A 19687-nucleotide genomic window follows, 5' to 3' on the forward strand; every position below is an offset into this window, starting at 1 on the left:
TGAAGGGTCCTATAGGTAATACTTTATTAAATTTGTGTTATTTTTTCCATTTTCCTATTTGTTCTTAAAAATCATGGTAGAGAGTTCCTCAAACTCATTGTCTTGAATTTTACTGAACAGTCATAATAAATACAGCTTAGGTCATAGCTGAAGATGATCTGCACATAACTGAAGATGCTGTACTCAGCAAAGTATTAAATAGCAGGTAGAAATTCAGCTGTCACTGGATCACTTTGCTGCCACTTTGAGATGGGTAGTAAAGGAGATTCCTTGGATGCGTATGAGAAATCAACAGACATCAGTCCTTAAAGGAGCTATGTGCAGATAAACATGAAAGGGTTTCAATTGCTGTTTGTACAGATAAAAACCTCCTGGACAATTTAACTCCAAGCCAGTAACTACTAAATCAGTGAAGGGTATTCTGAAAGGCTGTGACAAGAGTATTTTCATTGTGGAGGTTCTTTGGAAAGAGGTTTACTCTGATTGCAGAAGCAACTCCAAGAGTCTTGTGCTTTTAAGAATCTCTCAGAGAAACAGAAGAATAAGAAGTGAGCTTCTCAATCCCAGCTATTCAAGTTAGTGTGCTATGGAGAAATTTGTTCTACAAGTCTCTAAACACCAAACCAGAGTTGCCTTACTTTTTGATATTGCAACTGTGACGTTCACATTGCTTTCAGGTAGTGAAGTGCAACTGGCACTGATCTGCAGTAGTTGTTATATTTGATTTTTTAAACAGTCACAAGTAAAAGGAGAAAGCATAAGGACACTCTAAACTTTAACAACATTGAAATTATTCAAGTCCTTACTCTTCTCCTGCTCAGCTATAGTCTTCCAAAGTACAGCTTGTTTTTTTTTGCTCAGAAGCTCAAGCTGAGGGTAATATTCCAGATTTTTGCTGAAGGTAAGGCTTTCTGTTGTAGCAAAGGACATAAAGGCTTCAGCTGTGATGGTACATTTGGTCAGGAATGCTCTTTGAACGGGTCTGCTCTGCCTTTCACACGTAGGCCCAAATACATTATCAAGCTTCAACTTCTTGCCATATATTCAAAAATATTAATGTTTCCTAAACTACTTGGCTACTTAGATTGTGTATTGCACTGAAACTGTAGATAGCCTGTAGAGGTTCTCCAAAGCACCACTATACATTCGCTACAGGCTGTGCTGAAAAAGTAGCCTGCATTGTTCTTGTCAAATACAGTTTTCAAATGGAGCCCTACCTTTGACCGGAATCACTGTTTACTTATTCCTAATGTGACCTTCAGCTGAAGAAAGAGCCACCATTTTCAAGTGATGGGCAGTTGCCATGTTTTAGATGTGTGTCCTTGCTCCCCCGGCCAGCGTCTTGTGGTAGCAAGGAACACTCGTTGTGTGAGCACTCCTCTGATCTGCTTCACTACCTCCTCATTCATGATAGCTCTGTTCCCTTTGCATTTCTGTAGTAAATTAAACTAAAATGTGTGACTCTGCATTGAAGTAAACACTGTATGCTCCCGTTGCTCTTACCAACTTTGCATTGGTAGCAGTGCTTCATAGGTTTACAGCATGAACTTGTGGCCAGGGTTATATTTCAGAAGTTAAATAGCACATCCTTAGTCTTCAGTGATTCCATTAATTCTGGTTTGCACTGCAATAGTCATTACCAGAATCAGAATTGCTGTGCTTCAAAATGAACACCTTCTTTTTTGTTGTAAAAAATAATAACTCATGTTCCATCTGGCAATATTTCCAGTGCTAGAGAACACACTTTCTAGCAGAATAACTCCAGGCAATTTAACAAAAACTGTATGTTTTCCTATGCTGCAATTTCAGGCTATACAATTTACATTCACAGACTGAAACTGCAGTGACTGGTGAACTTCAGATGCTTCTTTCTCTTTTAAGGGGGTGGTTTCCAATTGAGGGCTACTATCCCTTAACGCTAGAGACACGTTGGGCATGAACTGCATTGCTTTTCATCTCTCTTCTGTCACAAAGAAGAATCACTCTTGGATTTAAGTATGGATTTAAATGGATTTTGGTTAAAAAAAGGTCACCTCCTAGCCTAAGTAAATAATATATGCAAGGAGGAAGCAAATAAACAGAAGAAAGAATGGCATGTCAGCTGTAATAGGGAGTCATGTTTTCCTCCCCAGTTCCAGGTACTGCATGACATAACCTTTGTAACTCTTGTTTAAACTAACCTATAATTATACCCCTGCATTTGCAAAAGCCAGGCACGTGTTAAATGAAGCCATCAGAATTTAGCAAGAAATTCATTCTGCCAGATTTTGAAAATCTGATCTGAAAGGGAGTGTTCCTTCTTGCACAATAAAATCCATTTCCAGTTCTCTTGCATCTTGCTTTTCTCTCACTTGATTTATATCCACATTATGTTCCATGCTGTTAATGCAAATGAAACTGGAAAAAAATAATAAGAAAGGAAAATCTGGCTCATAGGTCTGGCTTTGGAATTGAGAAATTAGAACCCCCATTGCCTGAGTATGTGTATTCCAGCTACTGAGACTGTAAACTCTGTGTTGAGAATAGGTCTACATTAATCTGTACAAGACCTGCTTTCTATTATAAATTACTGCTGGTGGTGTTACACTGGAAAAACTGTAGGATTAAGCAAATCAAAAATTGCTAGACTACTTCTGACATATTTACCAGTAAATACTGTAGGACCATTCTTTTCTTTTTTTGCTCTATTACAATTTTTATCAGCTAAATAACTGAGCACTATGTTTTTCCTACTGTAAATGTCTAGTTATTATTTATTGCCCATTAGATCATAACAAATCTTAGTTTTAAATGCAAAGCCTCAACCAAAAAACGGTCTGTTTGTGTTCACAATTGTGGTTTGCAACAAGTGGATGAGCAGTTGGGTCTGCTTTTTTGTTCCTTCTCTACAAAGGGAAACAGAAGAGTTAGAGTGAGAAAAATAGAGATTATGTTTTCTACACAGGATGTTGCACTAATAATCATGAATACAGAGGTAACACTCAGTGGTTCTTTGAATCTGCTGTTACACTGAGAAACCAAACAACTGAAATCCAGAAAATGGACTGAAAAACAACATTCTGAGATTTTAGCTGGATCTTATGAGCTGCAGCAAGGATTTTTTTCACTATGTAGATTGTACCTGCAGATCCAAGTATGCTTGAGATAACATGCCTCAAAGAACTTATGAAAATGACATTACTGCAATTCCACGTTCTCCTCTGCTCTATAATCTCTTCTCTAATATTTTTGTTTTAAATTTTTTTTCAAGATTTAAGGGTCAGCTTATACAGTTTTTCTCTATAGTGTACTCTTTTCTAAATGTGAAATGAACTTTTGACAAGCTTGGTTGCATTGTCATGCTTTGCGATGTTGCTCTGAGAATTTACCTTATTTTGTCCTTCTAGGAAACTACAACCTAATCAAGCTTACTTGGAATCAGGAATGTTTTTAAATGAAATATAAAATCTTTAAATAGAATTAAGACTGTGTCTTAAACTCAATTAAAGCAGCTATTTTGTGTGCATTAAATGTAACAATTCCTGTTGTGAAGCAGTGATAGCACTTATCCCTGATCGCATAAAAAGCTTATCATATTAAGGAACAGTTTCAGACTGCCATTCTACCGTGTTTTCTCTTGATCAGTTACTTCCCTATCTCTTTCTTCTCCCCAGCCTCTTCAGTCTTTCTTATTTGCTTTTGTGCCAACTTCAGCTGTGTTATTTTGGCTGCTGATTGTTCACCTCACAAAACAGACCACAGTGAGAGAGGATAAGCTGCACTCTTCTGTAAGTTCAGAGTTTTTACTGGGAGGAGGAAATAAAAAGATATGAGAATGTTGACAGTACACACTAAACTGAGAATGATTTTCTATTAGGGGCTTTGGCTTTCAGTTGGCAGACTATCAGTGAATGAGTCATACAGAATAAGAATTTTCTTTACAAGAAACCCAGAAATATGTATGTATTAGGAACAATACATCACAGAACTATTCCCTATTGGTACTGCAGGGCACTATTTCTTTGACCTAGAATCTTTGCACTGCTGATGGGCCGCAGTACATGAAAGAGAACAGATCTTGGCAGAAGTGAAAACAATCTCACATTCTGGGAAAATAAAAAGGTTTTATAATCTAGTATTTAACTGCTAACATATGTTGACAACAATAGCATTACTGAACAAATTTCCTAGGGTTTATTTGGAAAACTGTTAAAGTGTTATTCAGTTCTCTCTTGCCTTTTTTAAAGGTGATGTGAGGAATGAGTCTCTTAGCTGTAACTGGGAGATCCCAATAAGATGTAGGGACAACTTTCGTTTTTCCACATTTTCTGTGGATGTTTCTTAACCAGCTGAATTGCAAGTATGCACGCTTTCTTCAGAGCTAGGAAGCAGTGTGATATGGCTTCAGTTAGGAGATTTGGTGAATTCTGAGGACAAGGAAGAGAATGGATGTATCCCCTCAGTAGGGGACATCATAGACAGCTCACAAGATTAGGAGTTTTGGGAATGTGTTTTATTAGTGTTAGTTGCATTTTGCGGTCTTGGGCTGAGAGGTGACTGAAGTGTCTAAAACTCAGGATTAATAAAGTTCTTGTGAGCAGTTTGGGATATGTGCTGAACAAGTTGTGTACAATAGGCCTCCATCTAACATTGAAACTTTTGTACGTCAGTCAGTGGTTAACAACTGGAAAACCAAGAGCTTCTAGTAGGATCTTCCCATCAAAGTATGGAGAAAAAGTATGGGAAAGGCTGTGGATGAAGTCTTCTGGCCGGGCCCAGAGAGTGGTGGTAAATGGAGTTAATTCCAGCTGGAGGGTGGCCACAAGTGGTGTTCCTCAGGGGTCAGTGGTGGGTACAGTCCTGTTCAATGTCTTTATCAATGACCTGGATGAAAGCATTGAGTGCACCCTTAGCAAGTTTGCAGGCAACACTAAGCTGGGTGGAAGCGTCGATCTGCTGGAGTGTAGGGAGGCTCTGCAAAGGGATCTGAACAGGCTGGACCGCTGGGCAGAGTCAAATGGCATGAGGTTTAACAAGGCCAAATGCCCGGTCCTGCACTTGGGGCACAACAACCCTATGCAGTGCTACAGACTAGGAGAAGTCTGTCTAGAAAGCTGCCTGGAGGAGAAGGACCTGGGGATGTTGGTTGACAGCCAACTGAATATGAGCCATCAGTGTGCCCAGGTGGCCAAGAAGGCCAGTGGCATCTTGGCTTGTATCAGAAATGGTGTGACCAGCAGGTCGAGGGAGGTTATTCTCCCTCTGTACTCGGCACTGGTGGGACCACACCTCGAATACTGTGTTCTGTTCTGGGCCCCTCACCACAAGAAGGATGTTGAGGCTCTGGAGCGAGTCCAGAGAAGAGCAACGAAGCTGGTGAAGGGGCTGGAGAACAAGTCTTACAAGGAGCGGCTGAGGGAACTGCGGTTGTTTAGCCTGGAGAAGAGGAGGCTGAGGGGAGACCTTATTTCTCTCTACAACTACCTGAAAGGAGGTTGTAGAGAGGAGGGTGCCAGCCTCTTCTCCCAAGTGACAGGGGACAGGACAAGGGAGAATGGCCTCAAGCTGTGCCAGGGGAGGTTCAGACTGGCTATCAGAAAAAAAAAAATCACAGAAAGGGTCATTGGGCACTGGAACAGGCTGTGCAGGGAGGTGGTTGAGTCACCTTTCCTGGATATATTTAAAAGACGGATGGATGAGGTGCACAGGGGCATGGCTTAGTGGTTGATAGGAATGGTTGGACTTGATGATCCTGGAGGTCTTTTCCAACCTAGTGATTCTGTGATTCTTTGAAAAAGAATTCCCACATACTCTTTCTGTTGATAATTGGATTTGAATGTAGATTAAATGACATAATGTTTTTCAGAGTGACTGTTAATTTTAGACTCACCTAAGACCCCTTCAAACTAGCTATGCCCCTACCCAACCAGCTTAGAAACTCATCCATAAAGAGCCTTTACATGATCCTTGAAAGAATTATAACTAATCTCAGCTCACCTATCAGTGATGACCTACATGAAAATATTTTTAGCTGTAGACTTAATAAACCTCTTAATGCCTCTTTTAGAGGGCATCCATGAAAAGGTTTTTCTGGACTTTTAATTTTCTATGGGGCAGATAGTCCTTGGAAAGATCTGGCTTTCACAGCTTACTCATTGCTAGTAGACTTTTTCTTTGAAGAGAATACATTGCTTGTGCCTGACAGCAGGAGAAAAGCCAATGTTTATCAATGTTTCCACTGGCCTTTTGGCCAGATTAATGGGGACAGAGCTGCAGAATGTGCTGGAGGAAGGCTTGAGTGCTGCCTTGCAACAGAGCAAGGAGGCTGCTACCTACAAAGGCTAAAAGGCAAAGGAAAAGGGCAAGGATAAGGGACATTCAGGGACAGGCAGACACAGAAGTGTTAGCTGTCCTAATGCCAGGAAGATAGTAGTCCTGGTAATGTAAATCCAGCTGGAGTCACCTTCTCTTCCAGCAGTTCTTGTAATGAATCACTTAAAAGAGCAGCTCATGATCCCTGATCAGATGCTGCAGATGTGGTCATGAGGAGTCACCCTGCTTCGTTGCAACAGGCTTCCTAATCCTAGAGGAAAGAGCCAAGTGTCTAAAAAACAGTGCTCCCAGGACTGATATTTTTGTCTTTCTCTCTGACCTTTATCCTGTCCCTTGTCTAGCATTGTCTGGCTAGACATGCCCCTAGGCCAGTTTCCTTGCTGCTACACGCACCAGGGTGCCTTAACTCTCTGACTTTAGAGCACCCAGCTATCAAGTACCCATTTAGGAAATAACCTCTTATCATATCTGGATAGCAAATAGAAAGAGGAACCTTTACTTCAGTTGTTCCCTGTTATAGTCGTAATTACATTACTAAACATACCTCAATCTTTGTAATTATTAGATGTGAAATTCAGCCAATAAATGGATGCCTGTAGAACTCTGGATATGGAAACATGCTGTACGCTGCAGTATGGTCTCCTATATGCTTGTCTGTAGCAAAGGCTGTGGCCTGAGGTTTGCCAGAAATGAATGAACAACCCAGTAACAGTCAATGGGTATGGACTGAGACAAATTTTGTTCACTGTTGCAGCAGATAATCATGACAATGTTATTTCCACAGACTGCACCCTGCTTTTTGGGGCCAGGATTTCCATGGCCCCATACAGAACAGCATTCTCTTGGTACTCATAAAAAGTCTGAAAAAGTTAAGCAGACACCAAGGTTATAAAGTGTGTCTATAAGCATATATGTGTCTATGTAGTTAAACCATTTATGCTAATGGTTTGTGATAGAGTAACACCTCAGTTTATAAACCTATACTGCAGTGAAAGACCTAAAATTGTATTCCATTTCTTATGCTGTTACTTGTGCTGTAGATATATGTATTATTTTTTGTGGTACAACGAAGGTAGGCAAAGCCACACGGAAATGTCTGAGTAGAGAGATATCAAAATATGTGCTTTATATTGTGCCAGAAAAACAGCTTCCCCTGTGACAATACACTGAAAGTTCCTGTGCTTAAGGCATGATTATCTAGCTCAGCTTTAAAATGCCCCTATGAAACCATGCTATGCTTTTAGTTCTGCTTGGCAAATTTAATGCAAGGTAAAGCTACCAAGTGCATTGTGTTCTTGTTTTCTGAATATGCAGAACTTGTGCTTATGTTGAGCTTGGCAACAAATGAGATTAAAAGAGGTCATCTAAAGATAAGATTACTTATCCTAGCTACCTGTGCTGTTTCTTCCTCCTAGTTTCCCCGCTAATCTTTCCTTGTGCTACTGTGTGCCTGGGGTTGGGGGAAAAAAAAAAAGCAGTGGTGTTTCTTCTGAGGTAGTCTAGAATTCTCTCCTCCTTTCCATGGAGTACCCAGAAATGATGAAAACTTTTGCTGCAGTAGGAAATAAAGCTTGTGCGAAGAAAAAAAAGTAAAGAGAATGCTAAAGGAGAGTGAATCGTCTGCCTGGCATGTGTTGCAGGCCCTGTGAGCTTCCTGTGACCTTGCTACATTTCCTGGGAATAACTGGCATTATCCTCATCTCTTGTGCAGAGATACGTATTATTCCCTTTTAGAGGTGGCAAAGAAGGGGTCAATCTGCTAGCTATCAGGGCTGCAGTCTTACTCTGAACATCATATTTTGGAGAAAAGGGCACAGTTCAGCTAGATGTAAAGGCTTTGGGACTGTGCTTTGCCTAGGTGTGTGTGCACACCGAGGAGGGCTAAGTGGGGAGGTCAGTGGGCAGCAGGCTGGCAGACAGTGACAGCACACCCTGGAAGAGGGGTGGATATAAACGGGTAAATTTCTTACTCAAACGTCACTTCAGTGAGATTAAACTTTATTCTTGGCTTTTGAAATGGACTGAAGCAAACAAACTTTGTTCCTTGGGTTGATCAAAATCAATAATTACTTAGGGGAGGGACAGTCATTGTATGTATGTACTCCTATTTCTATATTCCTGTTTCTGGATTAATATAATTCATCCTGCATGACAAGTCAGGGCCAGATCCTATCACTGTGGGTAAAGTTGAAGCTAAGAGTTTCTCTGAATGTGCCAGCTGGGAATGAAGATCAGAGTCTGGCTGTTTCACAACTTAACTGACATATTGTTCCTCAGCCAAATTCCCTACAGTAAGCCAACATTCAGCAGCTGGGAAAGAAGGAGGGGGAGTGGTGACTGTGGGGTGGTGGCGTGACACAGTGGCCTCGATCAGTAAATTAGGGAATGGGAGAAATGGATTTTGTGCCTTTCCAGTATATGGACAAGAATTTAAGATATGAGAAGGTGACAATTATTGTTTTGTAAACAACTTAAGGTTGTTAAAAATGTAAACATTGTAGTCCACTGCAGCATTTCTCAGAAGGCATGCATACAGGCATCAGAAGTACCAAGGTGGGCATCCATATGTGAGATCTGGTATCAACTATATGAGCAGATTTGGGTGTAGGAAGACAGGCCAAAAAATCCCCACCCTTTTATCACTATTGTCACAGCAGAGACAGAAACTGCAAGAGAGTTCTGAAAGGACTGAAGGCAGATACAGCAACAGTCTGGTTGCCATAGCGTGTTTTTTTGGGGAGAATGGCAAAGGGCAAACACGGTGAAGGTCAGTCTCTTCCCATGCCAGAGGCAGCTGACTGACCCACTAACCAGCTTTGGCTGGCGCTGTGCTGTGCCTTCTCTTTCACACACCCAAGGGAAGGAAGCAAGGGCTGCCCACAAGTCACAAAATGAGGTGATCACAAACGTGCCTCAGCATGCGCACAGCCTCGCTGCACTGACCCCCATCTTAAGGTGAAACTATGTTACAGACAGAGCCAATCCACCAGCTGGCTCCTGCCAAGAAGGGAAAGACTTCCCTTCTACTTGCTGAGCTGCTCCTTGCTAAGCCAATTCAGCTTTCTAACCCAGCAAACTATTAACTGTCTTTCTGAATTTAGTTAATTGAATTGGTTAAACCTATGATCAGAGAAGTGGCAGAAGAAGGAGAGGAAGGCAGGGACGATACATACATGGAAACAGAGCAGGAAGCAACAGAGAAATTGTGCATGGACAAGGGGCGAAGGGAGGAAATATGGAAGTGTCAAGGAAGTGAAGAGTCCTTGGTCTTGCAGTAGAATGGAGCTAGGAAAGATGTCAATACTCCTGGTCTGAAGAAACACCCACCATAAACTGCATAATTACTTATTTCAGAGTAAGAAATCTTATACATAAGGATAAATTGATGAGAAATGACCCAGAGCACAGAGATATGTGGGGTTTGTGCAAATCCAGCTGAGAAAATGGATGAAGTAACTATTGCAAAAATGGACCAAGAAGCAATAAGCAGCAACCCGTATGTTCTAGGAATACATTCATATATTTCTATTGTAAAAATAATGGTGGTCCGTAGATGCCAATGGCTATCATTAGAGTGAGGAAAGGACAGTTGGTCTAAAGTGACTTGCTATATGTAGCTCTCAGTTTGTCACAGGCCTTGTCTGTCAGCACAAGTGAACGTCATGGGGGAGAATCATTCAAACCTTCGTGATGTAAAGTTTGGACAAAGGATGAATGAACACAAGTGAAGTTTTATATTAGTTCCAACTAAGTAACAGACAAGAGAACATAGAACAGTTTCTTCTTTCAGGAAACTCAACATCATGGTAATAATAAATCACAGGAACATGATGGTTTCAGCCATTTACAATGAGAAAAATGCAAAAAAAATGCTTCAACTCTTATATTTAACTTCAATAATTAATTTGCTTCCAATAAGGTAAAATATTTCATTTCAACTAATTTGTTTTTAGCTCTGTATTAATATTAATTTTATTCATATATTTTAACATTACAAAACCCACTTATTCAAAGGGAACATTTGAAATTTCATAATGAAATATTTCCAACTAACCATTTATTTTCTTCTCCATAACAAAAGAAAAGTAATCTGGGTTTAAATTCTAAATTAGAATGCAATCATAGTTGAAAATACTAGACTTTCTCAGAGGAAAGAAGCTGTAAAATTAAAAAAAAAAAAAGGAGTTCAAACCAGCTATGTGTGCATATACTGATTCTGTTCTCATTTTTCAGCTTCCCTTTTGGTCATACAAGAATAGGATTTATCAGGTATGAGTATCAGGTCAAGAGGAAAAATTTGCATGGGAAAGGTTGATATCAAAACGTAGTACATGTTTAAATGAAGATCAGATGCTGCAGTGAAACAAAAATGTAGCAAAGCATAAGGACAGTGAATAAACTGACAGTGCTTGTTTGTGAAACTGCACCAGTCTTCAAGAATCTAGGCAAAACTCTTTGAATCTATTTCTATAATAAAAATTCTGAACATATAGGCTTATCAAAGTAAAATCTATATTATAAAATGCATATTGCTATGGTCTATTCATTTAACACTAGACAATAAGCCCTGCAGTATGAATTTGACGTAATTGGTTGACTCGGAAGTAGAAAAACAGTGAATGAACTATGAGAACATGCATGCAATTTTTTCTTGAGAAACAAAACGAAATAGTTCCGTAGCAGTCAGCACTGACCTATAAAAATGACTCTAAAATGAACTCACTCTACATACAAAGTCAAATTCTTGGATGATCTCCGTGACCTAGTTTCAGAGTGATTAAGTTATAACAGGGAAATCTTGGAATGGGTTGCAGTTTAGACAACTTTAGCCACCATAGCTTTAGTCTCTTCTTTTGGAGGCCATTAGAAGTGTCTCTAATGATGCAAACCGTGATACTACTGGCACTTATGCAAATTTTCTCTAGCTGAAGAATTAAACCCTAGTTACATTTTAATTACAAATATTAATGGCTGGAGGGTGTATGGGGAACTCTCTTTCAGTTGTCATCTTACGTGTTCCCAAATCTCCCATTATTTTGTTCTGCTGAGTTGCTTACAAGACTGTTACACAATACTGAGAGTAGTGGTGAGTCTTGACAAATTCTTACTTTGTAGAGAAAATGATGTTTAACTGTTCCTTCACCATCACATCCTACATTTTTGTGGGGTGATACCCAGGCTTCACTGAAACCATGCTTAAATGGTGTAGTCCAAAGCCTCTAGTCAAAGGAAAGACATTCAACTGACCTCATTTATCGCTGGAAGACTGGAGTGTGAGTTTGAGTGTACTATGAGAAATTCCTTTTCATACAACTGTTTTAAAATTGGTAAGAAGTTGCTTTGGTTTGAGCACACTAATCATTGACAGGTGACATTGAGCAACTTCTCACCATCGTACATGTAGAAGATAACTAATGTGACTACATATATGTACTTAATTTTTGCTCTTATAGTCTGCCTCTACCCTTGTTCCTCCTCTTTGCTGTTTTCTTCAAGGGAAGATGGAGCTAGAGCCCCCTTCTCTGGACATGTTTTAGTGGGAGAAGAGAATGACAGTAATCTCCCTCCTGTCATTCAATACCCATATTCGCACAGCTGCCTCCTCACCACAAACCATGCCACAACTACATGCAGCTTCTCTCCTCAACTGAAGTTCAGGCCGCCATACCACATAGGTGGCATGTCTCCTTTTACTTAATCACTGCTGTCCTGTTTTATGGTTATAGAACAATACTTTGTGCTTCTAGTACAAATTTTGTATTATTTTCCTCAATGAAAACCATCAGTGAAGCAAGGAGGACCACTCAAACTAAAGATGTTGTTCAAGTAGAGCAGTTTATCGATTTCTGTTACTAAATGCAAATGAACCAGCAGATCTGAAACATGAATACAATGATTTGCAGTAATTGAAGATCTGGACCTGACATTTATTTTTAAATCCTATTAACAATAGATAGTGAGTTGTTGATTTATAATGGCATATAAACAGCTGGTGATACTGAAAGTCTACAGTAATATTCTTGCTGTTTGTGAGCTTCTGTAGGTTTCCTGGTTAAGCTGGGAGCTTAACAGGATCTCATTTTCTGCTGTATAGATAATTTGCTTACTAGACAATTACATTGTATCTAGTGCCATCTTGATAAAAATGAAATGGTAATTAGACTAGCAAAAAGAATTATGCTATTATTGCTAAATTTTTCATTTCAACAGCACCCTTGAAACACTTGATCCCCTGGGATAAAAGTTACAGCCTGGAGTTAAGTCTGTGCCTAGATTCCCACTGCAGCACTTGGGAAGGATTGTGAGTTCCTTGAAATGGGAACCACAACAGCCAGGGCCTTGCACAGTTAGCTGCCTAAAATAATTGACAGTAGCATGATAAGGGCAAATGCGTACTTTAAACCAGTAAGAGATTCATAGCTTAGATGCCTTCCTCACTGACCTTAAATAACATCCTTCCTCTATAAGCAAAAAGTTCTCTATTCCTGCTAAAGCAGCACTATAGGACAAAAAGCCTTCTCCAAGTGCACTATGCAGTGACTAAAACAGATGTCCAGGCTGAGGAAGGCAGTTTAGGACAACTCCTGTAACACAGCTGGTTGGCCTGTGGATGAAGCTGTAGTGAGCTCTGGTTTCAGACACTCTTCTCTAGCTATGTTCTCGAATAGCTTCTCCAAATTTCCATCTCCATAAAAAGGGTCCTGAGAGGCCTTTTGGGAAAAGGCAGTTTCCTTAAATTGTCTCTTCTTTACTTCTTCCCCATTTTTTGGAATCCTGGAGGCTATAGAATTAAAGTAGTGTGGCTGGCCACCATGGGCACCATCCAGTTGTCCAACTTATTCACAACACAGGGATCACTTTCACCAAGTCCCTCAAATCTCCAATATAGCTGGTCTGAACAGAAAGGTCTCTAAACACTGTGCAGCATACAGTGTACATCAGCTTCCACTTAGGCTGCCTCCCTTCCCTCCCATACCTGGTCTCTCAGCTCCCCTCACCCTCCGTTACGTGCCAGTGAATGCCTTTCCCCAGGTCACCCGGCTTACATAAAGAGCAAGGAAGCTTTTTCACAGTGAAGCCATGGATGGTTAGCTGTTCAGCAGAAGAACTATTTGAGGTGAAAAACACCCCAGAGGAGAAATAAGGTTATTTTCTGGCAGTGTATTTCCTCTAGCTGGTCCACTGCGTGTGGATGTTTGTACGCAGACAGCAAAGGCTGTTAGAGGGCAGGCAGTGACTGCTCAGGTTAGTATTGAGCTCACTAGGAATTTTTCGCTTTGAAAGACAAACTGTGTGAACTTATTTGGGCAACCTTCTGTGGCACTTGTGAAATCCCTGCTCCTGTTGTGCTGGCATCACATGGTTCTGTCATCCAGCCTGTGGTTTTGTTTAGCCATCTGCAAGGTGCAACTGGTTGGCATAACTTCCTTCCCTTCTCCAAATCTCTAGTGTTTAAAGAATCAAGGGATCCAGGACTACTATAACAAAGGCCTATATTTATACACAGTGCATATGTTTATATCCCACCCACACACTCTGCTGACAGCATCTTCACCTACATTCAGCTCTGTAATCCCCTCTTCAGAATGTCTTACCACATTTTCAAATGTTAAGAAGCGGCTAATACATCCTAAGCAGCTTACTGATTAATATTTATACAAGCAATAATTTTCTTTTCTTACAAATGTCAGTTCTGCAATGTTCTCCCAGATTCTACCTCTCAGGGCTGCTAAATGAAGGACCACCTGTTTCTGTGTCCATAGTTTCTTTGCAGAATGGGAACCTCTGTAAGGAGGTGAATATATAACAGTCTTCATGCGTATCTGCTGGTTGATGGATCATTGTGCTGCAAGACAAAATTCAAAATGCATTGTAACTCTTGAGAAATATTGTGCCAGATAAATTCTTCCTTTTTATGTATATATCGACTTATAAAGTAATTCCCTAACTATTATTGGTCTTGGACTTGGGAAAACAAATATCTAGTCTTCAGAGCAATAACAGGTTTGAATTCTTTTCTTAGGACAAGACCAGGGAGAAGACTTTGCTGAGAATCTGTCTCAGGAGCTGTCATAAGGTGCTAATTATAAGGCCCTCCTATGACAAGATATTGGGTCTTTAACATGCACCATTATTTGCCACCCAGCAGCTACCAGATACAGTTACATCCATAACTGTAATTAAAAATAAGAATGTAGTTAATGTAGAAATTACACAGCTTAAGAGAGAAAACAGGAACATTCTAATAGCTCCACTACAAACAGAAAAAGGAACTCATATTCTACAAAACAAGATTTGAAAAACATAATTCCGGTGGCTACCTGAATTTTTCTCCAAGTTTGTTAGCCATGTTTTTCTGTCTTAAAGAATAGCAAACCCTTTCAAAGTAACTAATCAAAACAAGCTGAGGTTGCAAGTTAGCAATGGGCATTTTCATTGCTGTATCTCATTTGTAGAATATATAAAGCTGCATGGGATCTTTTTGCAATAAACTGTTACCACGTACATACCAGGCCACAAAGTTATGAAACAAAAATACTGGGAAAATATATTAAAAAAATGCACCCTGTTCATGTGAAATAGTATTAGGCTATTTGTTCAACACAATAGTTTCGAAATTATGAAGAACAAAAGCAATGGTTGTGATATCAAACCTGAAAAGCAAATTGTAACTCTTAGGATTTATCCATTGAACTCTGAGACTGAAAAACGCAGATCACACCAAAGAACTCAAGACATGAAAATTTATTTTTTCTCCTAACAGAACCAGTAACAATGGTTTCTACTTGCCTTGCAATATGAAAATATGCTAACTGCTGGAGGACTTGTGTTGCTTTAAGATATAAATTGACAAAGCAAGACTCTAGTCACAGAACTCAGTCACAGTTTTCATTCCTTTAGCATGAGACGGATAGCTCTTGATTATTGGTGAATGGATTACATGCACTGTGGATTAATCAGACCCTTGCTCGTAGCATAACAATTCCAAGAGCACACTGCATAACATGTGCTCCTTGCACCACACTCTTCTCTACTGGCTGTCTTTTAAAATGTGTTATGTTCTTGAGAGAGAACTGTTTACAAACCAATTAGTCAAAGGCAAACATACTCCGCATGTTTTGTTAGTTAACACATTTTGTATTAACTTTTCTAAATTTGGACTAGCACTTTTGTCCCTCCCAGATCACTTGGAGTAAGCAAAGGTTGGCAACACAATTATCATTTCAACAGAATTTTAGGACATAGAATGCATCTATCTCTGAGGACCTTCCATATATTTTGAGATTCAGCAACAGTTACAAAGTACCTTACACAACATCACTCAAAGTAACCAGAGAAAGTACTTCAAATATCACTTCCAAAATGAAGTTTCCAGTTTTCGAAGAGCATATATCTTGAAACAGGGCCTGTAAAGATATTATTCAAAAGCTGGCCCTATTACTCCCATGCTTCAGCTATATTACAGAGAAAACAGGGGTCTACCTCTACAGCATGACTTTGTGTTGGATCCTAACAAAAGGTATGTGAATTGCATGCCTGATTTTTTTTTCCCTTTAAAAAAAATGGTGATAGAAGCCTACAGAAAACTCAGAGGATTCTTTATCTATCTGCATTTTGGTTTTGTATTGCTCATGTCATAAAAGTCTTTGCAGCTGATTTCCCTTTGCCCATAACAGAGCCTGTTAGTGCCGAGTCACAACTGAATCTCAGACAACAGACCTCTTGGCTTATTTCAAAACAATCGTTAGGATTATGCTGCAAAGTTTAGAAACTGCACTAAAATTGCTCAGAACCTATCAGCATCTACTCTATTAGTTGCATAAAAAACGATTTAAATTTCTACAGCTTTATTATGCACTACCACAATCACTTAGGAACGTAATCACCAGACTTTTAACTCAAGCCCAAAAACCTTATCCAAAGGCTAGAAGATCAAGCCCAAGGGAAAAACAGGTCAATAGCTTTCACTAAAATGACCTGCTTTCCATCTCTTGCCCAAGAAACCTGAGAGTAGTTAACTTGAGATCTCTGCAGGCTTAATGGGTCATGTTGTGACATGCGAAGAGAAAAAAATAATCACCACAAACTGCCTGTGTCTTTGCTGCTTGATATCATTTTTTAAACAGAACTGGAACAGATAATGGAACAAGAATGGTGCCTGTGCCAAGTGTAGTTTCTCTGTGAAGAGTATAAACTGTAGTGAGGGCATTTCAGTTGGTGCTGCCAACAGGTGAAAAACTGTGAAAACTGATTTTGCCCAGGAAAGTTTAAATATCCTTGCTCCATCCTTGCTCCATCCTTGCTCCCCAATGTTACAGCCCTGTGGCAGAATTCGCTGTGATAGGGCTCCTTGTGCAGGCTATGACTGGTATTTGTCCTCAGCTTACCTCCCTCTGTAACTCAACATTTCCCCGCCCTGTGGTTCTTCATGCTTTTTAACACTAAAGGCTGTTTAACACTCTTCTGGCCACCAGTCAAGTAGGAATTCCCTTATGGTGTGACTAAGTAACACAGGATGATCATACAAAAGGAGTGAAATTATTTATTATAATTCCTCTGACAAACTGGCATTTTCAGGAGTTACCTGAAGAGAAAAGACAGCATAGCTCATGCTCTTTCTCCCCTGCATGCACAGAAACAACAGGGGTAAATTTGCAGCACTCCACATCAGATATCTCAAAGAGGTTGTAAACTATTCCTTGGTTCTGCACGTCAGATCCTTTTAGGGAGAGGAGAATGAGGCTTGCCATCATGAGACAAGGTTCACCATAGGCACTTAAACTGTGCCAACAAAAGCTTTGTGTTTCTTCAGAAATTTTTTACAGTAAGGCACACCCAGAAAGGTGTTAGGCAGAGATGAGGCCTTGATGTTTTTAGTCTAAATAGATTATCCCTTGGTAAGAACAGAGTATTGTCACACACATGTAACAGACTGTAGCAGCAAGTTAAGGCTATTTTCTTGAGTTCCAGAAATTCTTGTATGTACTTTTTCATTCTTCTGGAGAAGTGCTAGGCTAGTGATCTGGCTTGGCACTGAGTAAACGAGGCTTCTCCTCCAACTCTGAAACTGGCCTTACCGAGTGATATTGGGTGAACTTCAATACTGTGTCCCTTTCTATATCCCCCATGAAAATGGTTATCACAGTACATTGATCTCTTCTAAAATGCATTATGAAAAGCGCCGTGTGAGAGATCAATGATAACTAATCTGAAAGTCAAAAACACCATAGAAAATATTTGCTGTTTCCAGGCAGGGCTTAGCAATCATCTCTAAAAGCTCATATGCTTTGCTTCCTGATGACAGAATTTCTCATTCAGATCTTCATGGCTGGCCAAGATCTCAGACCTGATGTCTTGCCACCTGTCCAGCAGTGCTCCTGTTACCTTCAACTGGTGCTCTATCCTGTGTGGTTCCTTTTCCTATGAATTATATGCCTTCAGCAAACCTAGTACTTAAATGCTACCTTTCTTGAAAGGAGTTAAAGGACTTTTACAAGTGCACTATCAGTTTCTTCTTTTATAATAGATTTAATTTAATCTGTACCTTAGGAAAGTGGCACATTTGTATCATAATTAACATGGTAGGTAAATGGAAAGGATTAAGGGAAAAACTTTCAGTGTTTAAATGATGAGCAGGTGGCATGCCTGTTGAATTTACATGCCAGACATCTGTTTATAGATGTTTGTAAGCACACACAGGTTCCTTGGTAGATTGTACACCCATTAAACTATATTTGATTTTCATCACATAGCCTTTCAAGCCTTACTTCATATTCCTGGACTTAAGGGGAAATGATTACAGACTGGATTGTAAAAAGGATTTAGGATATGTCTGCAACACAGATTGCATCATAGACTAAATAGGCTAATCTTCAAACTGCATGTTGTACAACTACAGTAGGGTTAGTTGGTACTGCTTGTGATGAGGTTTCATCAGGTTTCTCAGATGTCCCAGATTTTAGGGCTAGCTCCTAAATGTCTGTGTACAGACAGGTGGGGAAGGATAGAAAAAGAAGGGATTAGAATAGGTTTTGGGAGGAAGGCCGCTTATCTTTATAGGCCTGGAGATAAAAGGGAGATGAGCTAGCCAGTAACTAGCCAAACATTCAGAATGTCAAACTAATCTACCTTTTTGATGATACAGCTGCTTTTCCAGGGAAATGGAATCCATCCTGTCCATATATAGCTCCGATGATGTTTTGTGGTTTTTGGGTTTTTTTTTCATGAGAAGCCATTTGCTAAGCTGGAGATGATGTAGTGAAGGAATTGCAAGATCTGTAATGGAGCAGCCCAAAGAGATAAAAAATGGGTACTGAAAAAGAGCAGGTATACATAGAAAGGGAAATGCAGTGTTGGTGGACAGACTACTGGGGAATCACAATATGGTTAAAAAATTCATCCAAGGTGAGATGGGGAAGGAGCTGGATTTATCAGCTGATCATAAAATAAGTAATCAGAATCAGTGATTATGTTTCCATGGTAAAGGTTGTTTAAGGCCATCCTGAAACCCCATCTGAAGGACTGGTTGCAGTACTGGTTGGGAAATATTTGTAGCTCATTTCTCATCAGAGGAAGCTAAAGGAGCTCAGCTCCCTAGGCACACAGAATGAGGGCTCGCAAGGAATAAGACTTATTGTTCCAAACATTGCCAGTGACGTAAGTATCATAGAATCATAAAATAACCAGGTTGGAAGAGACCCACTGGATCATCAAGTCCAACCATTCCCATCAATCACTAAACCATGCTCCTTAGCACCTCGTCCACCCATCCCTTAAACACCTCCAGGGAAGGTGACTCAACCACCTCCCTGGGCATCCTGTTCCAGTGCCCAATGACCCTTTCTGTGAATTTTTTTTCCTAATGTTCAGCCTAAACCTCCCCTGGCAGAGCTTGAGGCCATTCCCTCTTGTCCTGTCCCCTGTCACTTGGGAGAAGAGGCCAGCACCCTCCTCTCCACAACGTCCTTTCAGGTAGTTGTAGAGAGCAATGAGATCTCCCCTCTTCTCTTCTCTTCTCGAGGAAAAAGTAAAAAGACAAAGTACAAGAGTGGATGTTTATGAACTGACCATATATTGTTTTATGACAGAAATATGTCTCCTTCTAACTATTAAAGAAATGAGGCTCAGAAACAGCCTTCTTGTGACAGTTTAGTAGAACGTGAACTCCGAATTATGTAAGTTAATGGTTTCAGATCCTCAGGAAAAAAAGCAGATTATTCTATAATACCCCTTTAAAAGCCTAGTATTAGCATTGTGGATTTTCCTCTCAAAGTTTATTACAGGATTATTACACAGTGCTCGCTGTCACACAGCTCACGGGACACAGCTGCCTGTACCCGCTAGCACCATCCACTCCTCTGAGCCTCGGGTAATC

General features: G+C 40.1%; 1 protein-coding gene across 4 annotated transcripts in view; it reads left to right on the forward strand.

Annotated features, from left to right (window-relative positions):
- LOC138724325 (patatin-like phospholipase domain-containing protein 2) overlaps positions 1 to 19687 on the forward strand; it is a 520777-nt gene that overhangs the window by 476903 nt on the left and 24187 nt on the right. The gene's annotated exons all lie outside the window — the stretch shown is intronic.

The sequence above is a fragment of the Phaenicophaeus curvirostris genome, chromosome 1 (assembly GCF_032191515.1).
Source record: "Phaenicophaeus curvirostris isolate KB17595 chromosome 1, BPBGC_Pcur_1.0, whole genome shotgun sequence".
NCBI classification, from domain to species: domain Eukaryota; kingdom Metazoa; phylum Chordata; class Aves; order Cuculiformes; family Cuculidae; genus Phaenicophaeus; species Phaenicophaeus curvirostris.